Source organism: Hesperophylax consimilis, chromosome 24 (genome assembly GCF_061612785.1).
Source record: "Hesperophylax consimilis isolate HC1 chromosome 24, BYU_Hcon_1.0, whole genome shotgun sequence".
NCBI classification, from domain to species: Eukaryota; Metazoa; Arthropoda; class Insecta; order Trichoptera; family Limnephilidae; genus Hesperophylax; species Hesperophylax consimilis.
In genome coordinates, this window is record NC_142859.1 from 30,179,511 (window position 1) to 30,199,896 (window position 20,386).

The 20,386-nt window shown below is 33.1% G+C and overlaps 1 protein-coding gene across 2 annotated transcripts in view; it reads right to left on the reverse strand.

The window, feature by feature from the left end:
• LOC149412184 (opioid-binding protein/cell adhesion molecule-like) overlaps positions 1 to 15,132 on the reverse strand; it is a 542,679-nt gene extending 527,547 nt beyond the window's left edge. For both annotated transcript variants that reach the window (XM_089646391.1, XM_089646392.1), the window contains exon 1: positions 14,819 to 15,132. The gene's annotated coding sequence lies outside the window, so the exon portion shown is untranslated. The remainder of the gene's footprint in view (positions 1 to 14,818) is intronic.
• Positions 15,133 to 20,386: the final 5,254 nt, after the last annotated feature.

The window sequence follows — 20,386 nt, forward strand, 5'->3', positions numbered from 1 at the left end:
TATTCGGTTCTAGTAATTATTTTATGAGGTTACTAGCATCCTCGTGTATTAGGTATGGGTAACTCCTACTGAATACCTATCCTCTCAGGTAGGTATAAACGGATAATTGGTTTGATTTTTGCATTTAATTTAAAGAGGCTGCCTACCTCTCGAAAGGTACCTGTTGAGAAAAGTTGTTCGGTTGGTAGTTTTATTTCGGAGATTACCATCTCCCTCTTTTGACTTTAGATTTGTTTTTGTGCATCCCAATTCGTAACTTAGAAAGTCAAACAATAGATGAAAAGTATTAAATTAGAAAGTCAAATAACAGAAGAAAAGTTTTCATTCTGTTTTGTCTGGTTGCATCCGATCGCTTTCTATTTGGGCGGTCATACGCTAGCAAAACTTCCCCTTTGACTGACTGTACCTGCGTCTTGTCCTATATATGAAAAGGTCGTTGACTCGTCTCTCGCTCACAGCTGATTGACAATCCGTCTAGGGTATTCCTTTTAATGATAACATTGTTTGGGCGGCAGGTGTCGTAAACTTAGTTGTATCCGTCTTTTAAAAGGGGTCCTCTGGAATTTAATAAATAATATAAAAAAACTCACCCAGTTAGTCACCTCTCATTCTCAGCGTGAAGCTTACCTGGTTACACTATATAGCTAAATCACTTTAATTTTTGACCTCCTCCCTACGCTTATAAAAGGGTAATTAAATATTCCTGTAAATAAAATTGTACCTCCCTAATCTGTCAGGATTCGAACCCACAGTTAATGATATATTTGTTTCTCTGGTTTTCGGTCTCCGTGGATAAATGCCATCTCGCCAAATCAATAACCTAGCCCGATTAAACACTTCCCGCCTTTAAGTACATTCACTCTGTTTTAAAAACGCAATCATTATTTTTATTATTTTCATGTTTTTAAGACAAGCAATCTAGTTCGAACTGTATACGAAATCACGTTTAAATCAACACAACTTTATAACACAATCGCGATTGCACAACACCTGGCGCCCCTGAGGTGGTTTTTACAAAACGGCGCTCTACAAATTATCCAATTATTATTATTGTCATTATTATTAATTGTTTTCTCACTGACTCGAACCACTTTCACTTCACACAAACACCGGATCAATAATCTTTCACTTTAATTCAATATTCCGCAATATTCTCTAATACCATTTGAATTCAATAATTAACTGTAATTTCAAACAACACTTCTGATTTGTATCCATTTCTCGGGGCTGTCAATGCACCCAAGTTCAAAACTCGACTGTCCCTCCGGTCTCTCCTTTCCCGTGGGAATCTGTTTACTCCAGGCCTGTCTGTCAATAAATCTTCCGTCGTTGTCTAAACAAAAAATTTTTTTGAGCACGTTCGTTTATTATTTATCGTTTATTTTTGTGGATATTCAAAACATCACAAACTTACCAACCCTGCACTGCATATTAGCAATTAAATTTTTGTGTTGAGCAGGAATTATAAACTTTTATTAATAATCTATACTTCTGAGAACCTGCTGAATTCGGATATTCAAAACAATGTATTAATACAAATGAGACATTAAAGTGGATATAGATTTTATTAATAATTTATAGTTTAGACCTTTGATTGACTCTCAGAAAGAGTTAAATTCCAAGTCCGGTAAGGTCTAACTTTACATTTATTGTCGTTTATTTGTGATGTCACAAAAAAAACACAAATTTACCGTTATTTCTTGGATATAAAACACAGTTGAAATGGATCCCTATTATATCAAAGAAAAATAGAAAAGTCCAAGTTCGTTTTCTTTTCACCGTTCCTCTTACGCGGGATCATTATGTTGGAGAGCGATGGAAATTTCCCCAGCCGGAACGCGGAAAGATTGGAGGCGGGAAGGTTTGGAGATTTTTGAATAGGCACAACTAAATTGAACGATCATTTGTTTCCTAGAAGGTTGTGTGGGTTGCAGAACTCAAATACAAATTAGGATAAATATTGTGGATGAAGAACAAATATGAAGAAACACAACGTTGTCTTCATATTTGAAACATGAAAACAAGTGTTTTATTTTTTGTTCATCATTTTGATTTTCAAAAATATGCAAACTAATAATTTAATTTAATTTCAGTTTTGAAATATTCATTTAACGGCAAATTACGAGTAGGTCACAACACAAAGGCAATATTATTCCACTTTATTATGTCGAAAGCAAAATTTGTAATAATTTATTCAAATATTGTTAAAATCTATTTATCATAATATTTTCTGTGGTTTATATACTTTTATCCAAAAATAACACGAGTAGCCTAGCCCTAAAAAAATATATTAATTTATTGTTTTTGTGTTTAATTCGTAGAACAGTTTCAACAGTTTGAAAATGGCCTCCAAAGCCGAAAAAGTTGGACAGAATCACCACAGTGAAAAATCACTATTCAAAATCTAAACTTTGCTTGAAATGGCTTTAGCCGTGTTTGGTGCCCAGATCTGAATCCCCATGTGCTTTCAAATCTTCCCCACCTCTTTCTCCTTCCTACAGGTAGTTGACACTTTTGTGCAGTATTCACATTAAAATAAGTGTTGGCTATAATCGTTATTTATTCGTGCAGGCAAATGATTATTTGATAAGTTGGCAAATTGCATAATTTTAAACTTTGTGCAAGTTTTAATTTTTGTTATAACTTTTTTTTTCAAAAGTCTTGCAGTTTTTCGTGGATAACGTCTCAATGTTTTGAAGTCCTAATATTAGTGCGCAGGTAATAGAATATTTTAAAATATATATTCACCAGTAATAAAATGTTAATTTTTATAACTAAATAATGTAATTTAATTTTATTTTTAAGCAATACCGCTGTTTTATCTAAATCATTATGATTATAATCGTCTTTCTGTGTAGAAATAATGCACATTATCCACCATCAAGACAGGAAACCTTCAATATGTCAATTATCTCCACAAAATAAATATAAAGCCATGTTAGCCATTGCCCAGTGGAAGGAAAATGGCTGGTTGAAAACGTAGCGTAAACGGATTTATTTTTTAATTCCTCCATCAATATGACTGGGATGAATTACAGTTTCATGGGACTTTGTAAAGGTTCAGAATTTAAAAAAAAACCGCTTCATTACTATACCGACTAAGCGAGTAGCTCCATTACTGTGCCGGCTAAGCGAGTAGCTCCATTACTGTGCCGGCTAAGCGAGTAGCTCCATTACTGCGCTGGCTAAGCGAGTAACTCCATTACTGTGCCGGCTTAGCGCGTAGCTCCATTACTGTGCCGGCTAAGCGAGTAGCTCCATTACTGGTCTACTGGGCCACGAATGTGAACGTTTTATTGTTTATTCATACAGCAGCACACCTAAAGATAATATAAAACAAGAAGTTTTGTGATGTAGCTTATAGTTGAACTGCTGTCTTGTGTTTCACTTTCACCTCATCTAATCTACTCCCCTTTATCCTACTCCGGGTTTTCATGTACTGCGCTACTTCTATCGGTAGTCTTCGTCATTAGAAAGTCCAGCTTTGCCTGAGACATCCCACTGGACGTCTTCCATTGAGTCCTTTTCCGGAATTATACTCAGTATTTTCAATGAAAGTTTTAGTTAATGTCCAAGCAACACAAGTTGCCGGTGTTAAATATTGAAGATGTATTTAGATTATTTGAAATCATATTATGTGGTTAATAAGCAAACATTTTAGCGTGTCAAATGACGTTTTGATTTCAAATAAAGTGAGATCATTTCTCACATGCGAAAATGATAAACAAATATTATAATTACAATTACATGGGTGTTCTTTATTTTTGACCCTTGCAGTTTTGGCCCTGAGCCAAGGATCTTGCCGTTCTGAAATGGTGGATGAAAGTAGAAATAGGAAAAATCCCAAAAATATATGACTCCAATAATGTCAAGAGATGGGATAATAGAAGAATTTGCATTAGGCGATGTTGGAATATTATTGAAGCTATGGAAAGAGATGTACATAAAGCGTTCTTTCCCCTTTACCCGCAATTTCCACAAGAAGAAACGATGTTCCGTGTAGGAAGGTATTAATTATTTAACATTCATTTTGGAAAAGCATTTTTCAAATGGCTCATAAAATATATTAATCAATATGAAGACTGAAAAGAAATCAACATAATTTTGAATGGTATAGAACAAAGGTTCCCAAAGTGGTCTATATGGACCCCTAGGGGTCGATATCGGCTTGCTGGGGGTCTATGTCAGCGAGAAAAAAATTTAAGGTCCACGAGATTCAAATGGGGGTACATACGAGCGGACCCCCATTTACCTCAAGTCTAGGAGTTCAACATTTAGGAGTTCCGTAAATGACACAATAGACCTAACACAAATACCTATAATAGACTGAGAAATTACTTATTTGATATTTGTATTTTTATGTTTCGTAAAGTTGTAAATTGAGATATATAAATAGGGTCTTCGTTCCTTTTCTCGTCAGAATTAATATATTCAAGCAAAACATTGCATATTGGAAGTCGCAAATTTTCCTAGTTCCCCAATATTTTTTGAAAAACGTCCAGGGTAATAATGACGTTCAACATTTAAATGCACTTCACACAGACTTCAAAACTAAGTTTGAGGACATTTTGACTATGGAAATGGAACGTTGAAAAATCGGATATCATGTGTCAAGAAGAACTGACTGGAATAAGCACTGACAAAGAACTTAAGGGGCAGTTCAGTAGGGCCAGCTACAGAAAAAAATTCCCGTTGCTTATCCTGCTTTATTTTCATTTAGTGTAATACCTCACAAGGATGCCCCTGTCTGCACAGTGTAAAAACAGAAGAACTATACCGCCAACCGGTTGTTGGGTAGGCAAGGGAAGAAAATATTTTTTAGGAAAAAATAAATGATTATCACATGAGACTTTGAAAGTTTTAGGAAAATTCAATATTCAGCGGGCAGGGGTCTATGGAAAAATTTTTTTTGGCAAGTGGTCTACGGGGCAAAAAAGTTTGGGAACCTCTGGTATAGAACATCTTTTACGGTAATTGGACAACTTGGAATAGGTGACTTATCATCACACTTTTTAAAGTGATAATATAAAGTCATGAACAAACCAATTAAATAGGTTACGGTAGGGTAAATAGGTGTCAGTTTTCACTTCTCAAAATCACTTTTCGAAAGTATGCTGATTTACAGGATGCCTGGCAGAACTGTGGAAGGGAAACCCTGATAGCTATTCCAAAATTAAATTTTCATGATTTGGCCAATTGATATGATAAATATCGAATTTTTTTCCTGTTAAAAATATTTCCGTTATAATTATTTTTTTACAACGCTTTATTAATTAACAAAAAATGTCATCACTGAATACGAATAATGAATTAATTTAAGAAAAAAATCATGGAAATAGTGTAGGACATACCTGTTAACTGAGCAAGCTATAAAATGGTTAAGTTTCGTATTATTCGAATTTTATTTATTGGTAACAAGCGTTTTGAACTTCGGCCAAAAATATTTCTCTCCTCTTCCCCCAAGAGTCTACCTACGATACTCTCAGTGTCGCACTGGATAAGTAGTGCAACAACATCGTTTAGAATTGAAACTTTGCTTGAAATAGCTTTACCCATGTTTAGTGATTAGATTTGAATAGCCAGATACTTCCCCATCTCCTTCTCCTCCCTGCTAACTTTAGCCTCACAAAATACCGCCATATAGATGCCATAGTCTCACTTGCTTAGACAATTGATATCAGTTGGGACCCTTGTGCGGTGCTTTTCCAAAATTCACCAAGTACATAACAATTAAACCGAATTTCCTTGAAAGTTATAACTTTCCGTGGCCTGTGGAAGTGCTGATTTTATCACTGCCTTAAAAAAACAATAAAACTGGTCAGTAGTATCACAATCATCATAAGCCAGGCCTGGACACTGAACCGAATCGACCTCTTATTTATATAAAATCCTGCGTGTAATAATTCAAAGTAACCTGATGCAACAGAACAGTGACAAAAGATAATACAATAAAAATATAAATTGGGTTAGGATAGAAATAATTAATTTTCGATAAGATTTGTATTTATTCTTCATCATTTTCTTGTTTTTATTCTACTTACTGGCGGAAAAAAACACAAATTAATAAAATAAATACCAAAACAATATAAAACCTTAAATTCGCCTGTATCATAACCATTTTACACAGATAAAGACAAGCAACAGATAAATAAACATTTACCAAAAAAATAACTAAGCTTAAAAAATTAAAAACATAAATTTAGTTTCGCGTTACACATAAAAATAAGAAAACTTGCATATTGTCTAAAGAAAGTAGCGACTATCAAATAATGTATCGGAATCCTTAAGAGTTTGATCTAATTTGAAAATACTTCTCATAGGATCTCTGACACGAGCTTTTGTGCGGAAAATGTAGAACAAGTTGTTAATCGTAGTTGCTATGGGTGGTTTAGTAAATATTCTTAGTTCGAGTAAGTTGGGACAGTCAATAATGTTATTGCAGACTTTATTCAAGGTCACGAGGTCAAGGTATGTTTGCCTGTAAGTGAGAGTGGAGACGTTACTATAGTCTAAGAGATTATTAATACATCCCCGTTTCGGGGTGCTCATTCTATAACAACTGAGGCATTTGCTGAAATTTCATTTGGATAATTTCAATACTGTCTTTATGGATACCGTACAGCGATGGGCCACATGGGGGTGCAATGTTCAATAGTTTGTTTAGTCACTATTCTGTTTCGGAACTGCTCTGTTTTGTCCCTTTCCCTTTTGTCACTGTTCTGTTTTGTCACTATTCTATTTTGTCAACGTTCTTTTTTGACACTTTTCTGTTTTTTACTACTCAGTTTTGTTATGGAATCAGTATTTTGTTATAATACAGTCTACCTTAAATAAGCTATATTTAAATGTTGGTGAATATGTTAATAGTGTACATCATGTAAAAAAGAGGCATACTGATTCAAGGTGTTGGCCTGGGTTTAGGTGGTTTGGTTGTCGGTCCGGGAGAAGATCTCAAACACTTTTTTTGTCTTTTCAAATAAAACACGTGCTAAATAAACCGAACCCTTTTCAAATAAACACATTTAGGGGTTAATCCTTCAGTAAGTATGTTAAAACTCTTACAGTTTTAGGTTTCGGTAAGGGAGACCTCTGAAAGAATGTTTATTGCAGAATACTGCTTTGTTTTTATTGTTGCTTTGTTTCGTAATGGCTGGAAAAATCTTGTAGTCCTAAGTAAAAAGTTGGTGTCGAAACCTCCAGACGTGCGTAAGAGTTTTTTCTGTTTAATAAAATAAATAAAAAATACACGCAAAGTAATTGGTTTTTAATAAATACATGCGTTTAGGAAAATACATTAACGAAATGGTTTTCTTCGGCTTGGATTGACTATTTACAGTGATAGTCTTTCTGTCTGATAGTGGTAGCTCAGTCTCACACAAATTCACATCGACAGAGTGATATATACTTGCAGTTTCGCCTTTTTGAATGACTACCATTCAGAATTGTGTTTGGTGAACGTATCTGAATAGCCAAGTACATCCCAACCTTCATTCTCCACATCTTTTCTCCCTTCATACTTTCTTTAACCTCACAACATACTTTATTTGGGTACGACGTTGTCTCATTGAAAAAAATGAAAATTTGAAGAAATAGTAATACTCATAATTTTAAATGTAAAATCATATTTAAAACGACATTTTCCACAGAGCGCTTTACTCTCATAATTTGAGTATATGGCAAACTGGGTATTGTATCCATTGGAATCGATTGGGAATTTATGGTGAGCGATATGGTGAAACAGGCCAAATACCACATTATGAGAGCATGGCGCTCGTATAGGACCAGCTTAGACCAGTAAAAAGTTTCCGGAGCATGATTGAAAAATGCGTCCATCCCGGATAGAAGAAATGTTCAGAGTTCGAGTTGTTCAAAACATTTAACTTTATTTTTTATTTGATCTCTTTTAATTAAAACTAGAACAATACCCTAAAACAGCCCAGGATACCGCCTTTGAGATGTTTTATTACGAAAGTACGCTTTATGAATTATTTCAAAGATTAAAAATAATTCTTGGAACGAAAAACATTACGGTTTATTTGTATTTATTACGAAAACAAAAACCTATCTGTGATTCATTTGTTATATTAGAGCCTTATTGCTATGTTTGTTATTTAAATCTTTAACTTTGTTGACCTTTCCTTAGGGCTGACTCTTCCAGTCCAAGGATAATAATCCGGATAAAGTCCTGGAGATTAACCGTTATCTTGCTCTTTGTTTCTTTGCCTAAGCCTGGCTTAACTATGGTTAGATACTGTTTGTGAATAAGAACAAAGACTTGGTTGGAGATGTATTCACGACAATAAATGTGTGTAATGTACCAATAAGTACAATAGATACTACTTGTCAACAAATAATACAAACAACATTCATTTGTATATAATTTTAATATGATTAAATTTCAATAATATTATTGAATAAAATCAAAACACGTTGAGGGTAGTGGGTAGGTTATATTATACAAATTAAGAGTCATTTTTTTGTACTGATCTACATTCTTATGTATATATGTATGTGTGGTTGACGGCAGTGATATTGTGAGAAATAAATATGACACACAAGAGTGCTAGATACTCCCAGTGTGAAAATCACTCTTCAGACATTACTTGTAATCGCAATATCCCTATTTTGTCACTTTAATATCCTGGTATACACATATCTGCCCGTCCTTACAACTCATTGCCACTATCAGCGACATGAAATTCAATTTTGTGTGGTATTCACTAAACATTTTTACAATCAAAAACATCTTAAAGACATTTTCTCAACTCCATTCTCCGAATTTGTGGATTAAAAAAAAACGATCTACTTCCGATCACTTGATTTAGTAATGTGCATAGTATCTCGCCCAATAAAAAAATTGTCTAATAGGAATGGAAGGCGAGGAATGTCTACCAGTGTTTGGATGTATCGATTTGATACTCATAATGAGTACATATGTTATCAACCGCCTTTTTTAATACCAGCTGTACTTAGTGAAAACTTCCGCGTTAATTCGTAAAGTCGGTAAAACAAGTAAATTTCATTTAATTTATCGGAACGTACAAATGAACTAATTCCGAACGAACGAACGAATTCCACTAATTTAATCATGATGAATCAATTTAAAAAAGCCTACTCAGATTATTGACATGAAAAATCTAACAATTTTTTTTCAGTCGTGCCAAGTCTTGTAAAATAATATTTTAGAAAAAGCTTAAAAATTCCTCCCCTTCAGTAATTAGGAATTCGCAGAAGTCGATTTTATAAACTAGTACCGTTGCTTAGGTCCGTGAATATAAATTACTTAGCCGTATTTATACAGTTACTATAGAAATTTTAATTTTTAGAGCTTGCCGTTAGCTTTTTCTTTAAGCATTTTTTCGGGAAAATAGCGTAAAGAGTTTTTTTTAAGCGAATGGAATTATTAATTTAAATTTACATAGCTTTTGAATTCTGCATTTTATTCAAATCCAACTGAAATAAAATACTTAACTGTTTTTCGCATCATCATTGGTCCACTGTGTAGAGAACCTCTATTACCTTTTGTATTTTTTTCAATTTACATTTATTTTTTAAACACGACATCTTCTCCAGGGTAATTATAAACCCTTTGTTCTCATTTCTTTTGTGTGTTTTCTTTTTGCTTTTTTTATGTGATCACCTCACAAGAGTCTCAACTCAGGAGTTCAGTTGATCTATAGCATCCCCTTTCAGAAACGTATTGGGACTTAAAGAATTTGAAAGGGTAAGAAGATGGGAAAGAGGATGGTTAAGAAATACTTGGCATTTCAGATATGCCTACTGAACCCTGATGATCCCTGTCTTATCCCAGGAAGATACTGATGATAGTAACTTCCACTTTTGGACGTGGAGAAAATAAAATGATTAAGCCTTAAAAAAGTGTGAAAAAAACTATGAAAATTAAATACCATATTATTTTCCAGGCAGGGTTTCAAATCCGCCACCTCTTACTCTGGAGCCGAAGAGCCTTCGTATTCAGATATGTTAAAACGAATTAATCATTCGTTGTGCCGAAACCGGTTTGGAGATTCCGTAGAAATATTGCACATTACTAACTTGTCGGGTTGGAGGTTCATTAAAATAATAAGATTTCAAAAGGACCTGTTGTCAGAGGAAAAATAATAAAACTGTTAATGTGTTAAATTTGAATGAATACTTATTTAATTAAGTAGGTATATGAGTCATATTTAAGTTATAAATGAGGTTTATCTCCTGACCAATCTCGGGCTCGTGAGAAAAACTTTGCTAATTTTCCATATAACATCTTTATTGTAATAATTTTACGATCAGAGTCGTGCCATAGTAATAATAAAAATGTTAATCTTTATGTTGAAATAAACCTTTATTAAAGAACGTACGTATATTTTTTATGTGTAAATTTCTGTAGTGATATTAAATAAATTTTATGGTATAATTTGGTCTGTCGACCTTTTCAAAGTTAATAACAATTCATTTTTGTTATTAACTCCACACGGGGAAATATTTTCCCTAAAAGCCTGTCTTGTTTCTTATAAGGTTCTATGATTGTTGAGACATTGTATTCACTTTTTCAGAAGTTAATGGATGTTTGCGGATCAATTTGTGTTTCTATTCATTAAACGTTAATGGCAACCAATAAGTATTACTTTTTCATCTGGTCTATTTAATCTGGTTTTAACAGTTAAAATTGGGATTTTAAATTTACCCCTGGTCTTCTGGTACATGTCTTGTTTCGAATCGATATTATGGCTCTTAGTGATACAGCGGGTGGTAATCACAGCACAAGTTTCCACAAGAGATTATTATTAACATTTAACGTGTAGGTATATACACTATCAGAGAAGGAAAGGTAATTGGGTGGAGGAACTAAGGGATAAATAATAAGAATTACTGAGATATAAATGGTAAAAAGTTTAACGTCAACGAGTCTTCGATATTCAAATGACTTGTGTTAAATCGCGAGAAAATATATTATAAAGACAGATAGTTTCAATGTTTAAAATTCAAGTTCTTTGAAAGTTCTATTGAAGTTCTTTTAATATTTCATCATGGGATGGTTGTTCCACAGTACTTGAATAGTAACAGAACTTGAATAGGACTTTCACATAACTTGATTATTAACTTTGAAATTTTTAGAATTGTTCAACATCTGTGAACCAACTCGTCTTTCATATTATATCAGTATATTTTATTATAGAACGTTTTTGAAATTACCCTTTTTACCATAGGACGTTATTGCAGTAAAACTTTTTATTTTTATTTTAGGACGCAGTTGTAAACCTACTTTTTATTTTATTTTAAAGCGTTTTTTTTACATTAACTCCACACAGGAGGCCCTGAAGGAAATTACTTTCTTCAGGGCCTACGTCATCTCTGCGGATGCTGTGCGGAGGGTCTTTTTGAGGAGAGGAAGGAGTGAGCATGGGTCTTGAATAGACCTATGTTGTAGGAGGAAAGAAACACAGTGGCCGGCAAACCGTTCCACAGTCGAGCAGTTGAACTCAAGAACGAATCGTAGAAGCGATGCGTTCTCATATTAGGCGCGCGTTTGACGTGTTTTCCAATTATGCGTCGGTGCTGAAGGAGTCACTGACGATAGTTCTTCTGAGCGTCTTCCATTGGAATACCGGTAGAACAAAACAGCATACCTAATTGACACCTATGCTCTAAAGATTGAGTCCACTTGTTAAGATGAGAGGGGAATCTATCAAACGGACCGCCGGTTAAAAACTTGTTCGTGAATTGTTAAGGTTAATAAAACGATACTTTTTATTTTAAGAATTGTTGCAATTACACTTTTTGTGACGTTATTGCAATGCTTTTTTTCTATGCGATCTTTCGGTATAAGAAACAAGACTTCTAGTCAGTCACTGGGACTATGGTATGCCCATTTATATGGTATGTTATGAGGCTGAAGGGTATAGGAGAGAAATGGATGATTAAGAGAAATGTGGGCATGTATCTGACTATATAGACCTGCCCACCAAACATGGTTTAAGTCGTTTCAAGCAAAGATTCGATTCCCCAGAGTTGAAGAGCCTGGATCTTCTCAAATTTCTTATCATCCATTCTTAAAATCCCCGATCTCTTCAGCACCACAAAATTTCTTGAAATAGTAAATCAACAGACTCAGTCTCCGGAGTCGAAATATTTTTGAGCTGCACAACAAAAAAACATACTCTATTAATGGTGGTCATCACCAAGGCAATTAGAGTTCACTCTTATCTGGATAAAGCTTGCAATCTTAAAAACAAAAACAGATTATCTGATTCAGTACATAGAATAGAATGACATACAATGTGACATATTTTTATAAAAATGTCATTGTATTGTTTAATGGAATAATTTAAGTTGTATGTACATTTACGTTAAAAACTTGTTCGTGAATTGTTTCCGCATTACAAAAGGTCGTTTGTAGCAACTTGAACAAGTCCCGTCCTATCATAACTTCCATCCATAAAAAGCTGGTTGACATCTTGAGGGCAAAACTAAATGGCAGAAGAAGTTTTGTTCGGTGGTTGTGGGCCGTACGGGTAGGTTTGGGGAAGGCTTTGGCTTTAGGCTTTAGGGTTGATACGCCCGCGATAGCAAAATGGCAGCCAACCAGAAATCTCAAACGATCGTTGTAATAACTTTATGATGTAATAAAATAAATTGTCCTTGACATTTTATAAAATATGTTCATATAAATGCATTACGTTATTTATTATTTGCTGTTTTATGTGGAATTTACGTATTGCGGATGAGGACTTTACGTCTAAAAACATAATTTCAAGTACGAATAAACCATTACTTTTTTTTCTTTAATTTTAGTTTTTTTTCTGATAACGCGCGTTACTAATGATATAAACCGCATATTTAGCAGCATTAATAAGAATATGAGAAGCGTTGTTTGTATTTTATTTCGAAAAATATTAAATTGAAAACATGTAATGTGTTAAATAAATTATAAATCGGAAAAAGTACCTACATACTTTTTTATATGACGTAGTTTTCAATTTTGTTGTTGAATACATTCTAAAAAGTATGTGTTAGTTCTTTTTTAGCCTTTTTCTCTTTCATTCGATCAGCGCACAAGAGTCTCAGCTTCTCGCAGCTGAGACTCTAGTGCGCTGTAGTCAAGTCATTAGAATAGTAGCGTCCCCAATTATGGTATGTTGGGTGGCTGAAAGAGGAAGGATTTGGGAAAGAGAAATATTAAAAAATACCTATTTAAACATGAATTAGGCCAAATAAAGTAAAGTTTTTCAGGGAGTTTAAAAATAAACACTTTAGAAAAAGTTTATTTAATTTTGGTAAAGCCTGAAGAGGCAGTTAGAACTATTAATGTTGTCTTCAAATCCAAAATCAGATTTACACCTGTTCTGTTCTCCCCGCTCCGTTAATTCGAACTTATGAACTTATCGACCTCACATGAGCAAAATAATATTATTTTCACTGAAAAAAATTATTTGAATTATTTTTAACATAATTAAATAAATTGCTTCGAGGACACCACGACAATCTATATTTATTACATTTATAGCAGTAACTTCTGGAATAATAACTTGTCCTCGAAAGATCTAGAAGATCGATACATTCAACTTACATCGTTCATGGGCATTTATTCATTTGTGCAAAATCAAATCTCTAAAAAGTATCAACAGTTTGCACACAACTTGACTAATAAATAACAAGTAAAACAATTAATTCTAAGTACATATTGCTTAAAAACCTTTTGGCCTACCTAATCGATCACTCCCTAGCCAACGAAAAAAGAATTAAAACTTTTATTTTAAACAACAAAGTGGAAAACAAACATTACTTTTCCCATCAATGTATTCTGATGCGTAATAGGTTTTTTGATGTCTTAGTACAAACTCGTGAATTGAGCTATTAGATCAGTCTCGTTCCATCCGAAACAAAGATCCTGTGATGTTTCCAATTTAAAAAAAAACAACCAGGCACCTAACGCGAAAGTTTTTTCTTTAAAAATACCTATTAGGAATATGATGTAGGCAGGTTTCTAGTATCTACTTGAGGTTATGATTTTGAACACTTATTAAAATAAATGATAAGGTTTTTATAAAATTTTGGAAGTAAGGCTTTTTTTGATATTTTCTTTATATGAACTGGTTAAAACGAATTAGTGGCATCTGTTTTTCCTTCTTCGTTTGCTTTGAACTTTTTACTAAAGCCTTATAAGCCCAAAGGCACAAATTAACAAATAACTTCCTATTGCCCTTCTTTTAGTGGATTTTTGCGTCTCAAATTTTATCATTTAGCAATATTTAAAAATGGGTTTTGATCTTTATTTCTACTTTAATTATTCAAATTTACTTCGTGGCATCATTTGTATTTAATTAAAATAAATTGCTTTGTCTACACCACTGTTGTAATGTATAACTACTATCAAAATTATGGACATGTTTCAAAACCAATGGTTTGTTCGTCAAGGCACAATGTTTGTTTTATATTTATATATGTTTAAGTTAGCAAAGAGTTTGAATAAAGTGGTTTTAAACACAATGTGGTCGATACAGCTGATGAAATTTTTAAGAAACATATTGAGAAAGACATGGCACCACTTGACTATTTCTTCTAATTACTTGGGTTCATCCTTTCTCTTATTAATGTTAAAAAACTGATTTTTTCAAAATTGATCATTACCCAACTTTGTTGTGCTACATAACTCATTTTAATAGGTATGTTAAATAAACCAGCGTTACAATAATACTGTACCAATGCACATAATGTAATAAATTACGTGTTGCTGTATCTTATAAAGTTACTATTCAATTTAAATCATAATCAACAAAATGTAATTTTTGGTCATTAGAAATAATGTAAATTCACTTACCACTTTCAACTTTTCAGGACTTCCCAGCAACATAACTTTTCACTCAGATTTACACAATGTCCTAAATGTCACGTATCTGTTAGTTTAAAATAATATTAGCACTTGAACAGCTCACTTTTAAAACACTTATATTAAAAGTTTTATAAAGAAACTTTGTGGAAAGATGTTAAAAATCAATTTATCTGAATTATAATTAATGAAATAATAACTTTGTAATAATCTGCGCGTAATTTTATAATCCCAAATCGATTTCGTAAAAGTTTCGTAGAATTGCTACGAATCGGCGTAACCCGTAGCCTCGCGTTCTCCCGAAGTCTACGTTCGCGGCTATACTAAAGGGTCCTCCTCATACAAACGTTTATCGTGACCGTTCGGGTGTTTTCGCCGCCCTTCGGCAACTCTCGTCGTTCTCGTGACAAATTATGAAGGCGTTTTATAGTGCTATTTTAAGATGAATTTTATTTCTTGAAAGCGAAGATTAGGCGCATTTTCTGTTATTATCATTTGGAAGTGTAAAACTTTCTTGGGCATTTATGTGAATAGTTTAACATCATATTGAAATGCTTACAACATACATATATCCATTTCTAACAATGAGAACTAGAAAAACAAGTTTTTTTTTAATTTACTTGTATATTTTTATCACTTTTATGTTTCAAGCTTTGAGAAGGCGATGGGATAATAAAAATATATTTTTTTTAGAGTAAACATGACATTGAAACACATGAGAAGTGTTTCAGTGTCAAGTAAAGATAGTTGCCAATAAAAATGTCCGGTGAAAAAAAAAAGAAAAAAAAAATGAAGACAATGTTGGTAGTTCTTATTCGAAGTATGATGCAGTTAAAAGTGACCGAGGGGGATAGGGTCCCATTAGCTCAGTTAGTAGAGCAGTGTCCCGGAAAAAGGGTCCTGGGTTCGTGTCCTAGATGTTACCGTATCCGATAAGGATATGGAGAAAAGGAAGTTGGGGAAGTACCTAAGTTTTCAGATCTAGTCATCCAACATGTCCAAAGCAATTTCAAACAACGTTTCATTTCTGAATGGATCACATGAACATTCAAATATAAATATTTGCACCCTTTTGGAAAGATTTTACTTATTTTTAGATTTTACTCGAATTTTTCATTTTGCAAATACCATGTTAATTTATGAAATGAAAGGTAATATCACATATATGTCTATGTTTCATGCTACCTCAAAATTCAAGGAGTTGATAATTTATGGAAATAAAGTTCCATTCGATCCTGAAAATAACAAATATTCACTTCACTTGCTTTTGCTTTAAAAGTTCCTCTATAATATTTCATGCTTCCATGAAGTAAAATTATCATTCAACTTACCCCACTTTCCTGAAACTTTGGGAACACGTGCTAGTGCTAGTTCTAGTTCTAGTGCTAGTGCTTGTGCGGTTGAATCGCTTATCCGAAAGTTAGTATTACTTTACCTTATTTAACTCTGAATGAAATTGTTTATAAAGCTTTAACTTTTGTTTACTGTTTGATCTGTTTTATTTTTATCAAATTTAAACGAAACTTCGCTGTTCAAAATATCCAGTATCCCAATTATTCAAATACTAAAATCACCAGTAAACACACGGTGTGATCGTAAAACATGGAGAATTATATTCAAATTATTCGAAAGACGTAAAAAAAATATGATTTAATGAGTTTAGCATAACTTCAGAGCGCTTTATTTGCAGAAAAAATAAATCCGGTTTTGTAATTACAGCAAAATTGTAAATTTAATTTAATACTGGAGTCATTTTCTTAAAATTACTTCTACATATAACAATTGAAAAACATAAAAAATATACAGTATGTAGAAATAAATAATAAGCAGAAGAAAACATAATAAAGGTACATTGTGCATTTTTAGAGCAGGGAAAAATAACATGAAAAAATAATAATAAAAATATATAATATACAACAGTAGGCAGTTTATGTTCAGGGAAACATAAACTGTGGTAATATTTAAATGTATTAAAATATATAAATTATAACATTCTGAACAGATTATACATTAAAAGTACAACAAGATGGGACCGAAACCAAACAACAATCCAAACCTCCCGTTTAAATAATATAGCATACTGTAAAAGAAATGTTTTTTTTGATAATTTTGTTTTTACAGCACGTTTAAATTCAGCCAAAGTTTGGATATTAGTAAGGAGCTGAGGGAAGTTTATTCGAAACGACCGGCCAGTTACACGAATAGAGCAATCTCGGTAAACAGTTTGATTAGACAATTGGCAACATCTAGATCTGCTGACCTCAGGGTCAATCAAGCTGTCGATCGCTTCTTGTCGGACACTGTCCCGATATAAAAGATGATGTTATTTCCTGCAATGCTTTGCAAGCAACATTTTAATACAATGTATTGGTAATTCTCAAATTGAAATGAGAGGACAAAGTATTTTTTTTGATTATTTTTTTGATATACTAATGTTTAAGACAAGATTTTTTATGCATAGCACAAAGGGTAACAATTATTTTTTTATAAGCAATAATTATTAGCCTGAAACACACATCCACATTGAAAAATCTCCTGATAAAAGATACATGACGCCAACGGGACTTGAACCCGTGTCCTTTCGATTTCCGGTCGACAGCTCTGACCACTGAGCTATGGCGGCTTATCTCTTATCCGCGAAATAATTCAATATATACTTGTGTTTCATTCAACAATTACTGCTTATTACATTTTTTCACCTGAAAACAACCAACTTTATTTTATATGAGAAAGGCATTGTAAGTGCTAACTCTCTCACTAGATGGCGCCGAGACAAATTGTCTACATTTTTTGGTGAAAAATACTAGAACTTGTCAAATATTAATTATTATTTTTTTGGTAAACTAATGTTTAAGACAAGATTTTTTATGCATAGAACAAAGGGTAACAATTATTTTTTATAGGCAATAATAACTAGCCTGAAACACTCATCCACATTGAAAAATCTCCTGATAAAAGATACATGACGCCAACGGGACTTGAACCCGTGTCCTTTAAAATTTTAATTCAACAGGGCTGAGAGGATAGTGCAATCCCAGTCTGCCATATTACATGCTGTAATTGCAACAATTACATTTTAGAGAAAAAAAAAATAAAAATCAAAATAAAAATAAACGAAAAAACATAAAATGTTGGTATCTAATGATAACATAAAATAAAAACTTCGTATGGAAAGTAAATTTATAAAAATGAATTTTAAAGGATCTTCCATCAGGAATGTGGCCGCACCATCTCCATAAATCGCTCATTAAGTGAAGAGCTGAGACACCCTGATGCAGCCACGACGATGGCGTTTGTTGATTTCTGTATCTTGTTGCAGAAGCTGGCTAGTCGGTGGCGAAGTAAGGCGGGGAATGAGTGCACCCTGCTTTCGACGAACATCGAGGGGGCACTGCAGAAGTTGCATAAGTTGCATATATGCATAGTTGTATCATACCCTCAGTTTGTCCCATTGCACTACTGGGTAGTGTGTCCTCAGCTCACATGTGTACAGTGCAGTGCAGTATGTGTTTAAAAGTAACATCGTCGCTACAGTGGTAACTGCCTTGAGAGCATTCCTGTCCATTTATTAAAATCTATTATTCTTTGACGTTCTATATTCTTCATGTCTTCCGTAAATGACGGGTACTAATCAGGTATCAATTGCTTAGTGATTATAAACGTTGTTCCTACAAGAGAGTGATCCTGAGTTCGATCGCCAGTTAAGACCATTCCATGTGTCTTGTTCGGTTTCAAATTTTGTTTAGAATAATTATTATTGTCTCATTCTTCTATGATTTCATTGATTTTCGCTTAGAATTATTAAAATTATCTTTTTCATATTTTCGTAGAAAGCAATCACTTTGTGGTTTAACATTTTAATGAAATAAAAACAATATTTTTTGTTTAAAACCACGATTTTTTTTATTAATTTTAAGACCGACCGGTTTCGCTACACTCGAGCATCGTCAGGGTACAAAATTAAACTTTAAACTTTAATTTTGTACCCTGACGATGCTCGAGTGTAGCGAAACCGGTCGGTCTTAAAATTAATAAAAAAATTCGTGGTTTTAAACAAAAAATATTGTTTTTATTTCATTATTTTTTTCTTTTATGATTTCGTTGATGGGTACAACTTTCTAATTAAAGTTAATCCAATAAATTGAAATAACTTACATCATAAAGAAACATAATTCCATCCCTAATTATTTTGTTGGGAATATAATCATTTTACATATTCCACGTAATTAGCAAATTGAGTTTAAAAATTGTCGGATCATCTATCCACAGTTTGATGAATGGCAGATACAATGACAGCTGTACTGCCGTGGTAACTAAAAACACAGGGTCTGTCTTGAGACTCGCACGGAAGACACTATTTTTTTAGTTACCACGGCAAAGTAGGTCGAATATAAAACAGATAACGCGAATGCGATGAACGAAATAATATGTTTTTTTCATTTCGTTGCAAAAATACACCCTGCAGAACGACACCCGATTTATATCCGGCGATTTTGGGACAGTTCCCGGCGGGGGCAGATATCATTTTTCATTATTGTGGCGTTACGTTTTGGCAATGTCTCTAAAGGCATATTGTTTATGTGGGGTTAGTAGGTACCTACTAAACCATTTTAAAACTTTTCTCCCATAATATTCTCGTGTCTCTTTGGAGTAGTTTTTTTTATCAAATCACAAAATCTAATATACTTGTAGGTACTTAATTACTTATTCACTAAAAAGTATTTAAAGTGATTGTCATTTTATTGACTTAACGTGACGATGTCAGTTTAGCATTTCATCTGTTTGTAAATTTGTTTGTTTGTTCCGTTTTCGAAAATCTGAACCAAATAACAATTCCACAATAATATTATTCAATAATCTATTTTTTTGAAACTAAAAACATAAGTCCTTTCATTCGTTCATTTTTTTATTCATTTTGTGATCAATTTTTTTCAATTTTTGTATTGGTTAGTTTTCATTAGGTTGTTTAAAATAGGTGGTATTCAATCAAGCCTTACTTTGACTAGGTGCCTAACTTTGACTATGGTTCTGAAAAAAATAATTTTAAATGTGAAATCCTCGTGTTTATTTGAACATTTTTATTTGCATTTTTTCAATATTATGGTACCCACTTGCCTAAAGAAAGTCACCAATGTTAAGATTTAGTCACTAAACATAGCTAAAGACATGTAAAGCAAGGTTTCGACTCTGAATAATGTTATTTGAGAGTATCTTCCACTCTGGCAGTTAGGTTTGTCATGTTTTTCTTTTAGACACATATTTTAAATCGACAACGTCTAAGAATGATCAACATTTGTCTTATTGTTGTTGGATAACTTTACTCTCAGGGAAGCCATTGTATTCCGTGATGTGTTTGATTAATGTTTTCTTCTACTCTTAGTATTCGATTGCATTGAATCAGAGGTTTTGATTATTTCGCTTCAGTCGTCAGTGGCAAAAGTCATCAGTCAAACGAATAGTGACAAATATAGATGTGATAAATGATTTAAGGAAAGTTTTGCCTATGAAAAAGTTCAACAATGTTTATTTCTGATTTCGAAACGTTTAATATTAAAATTC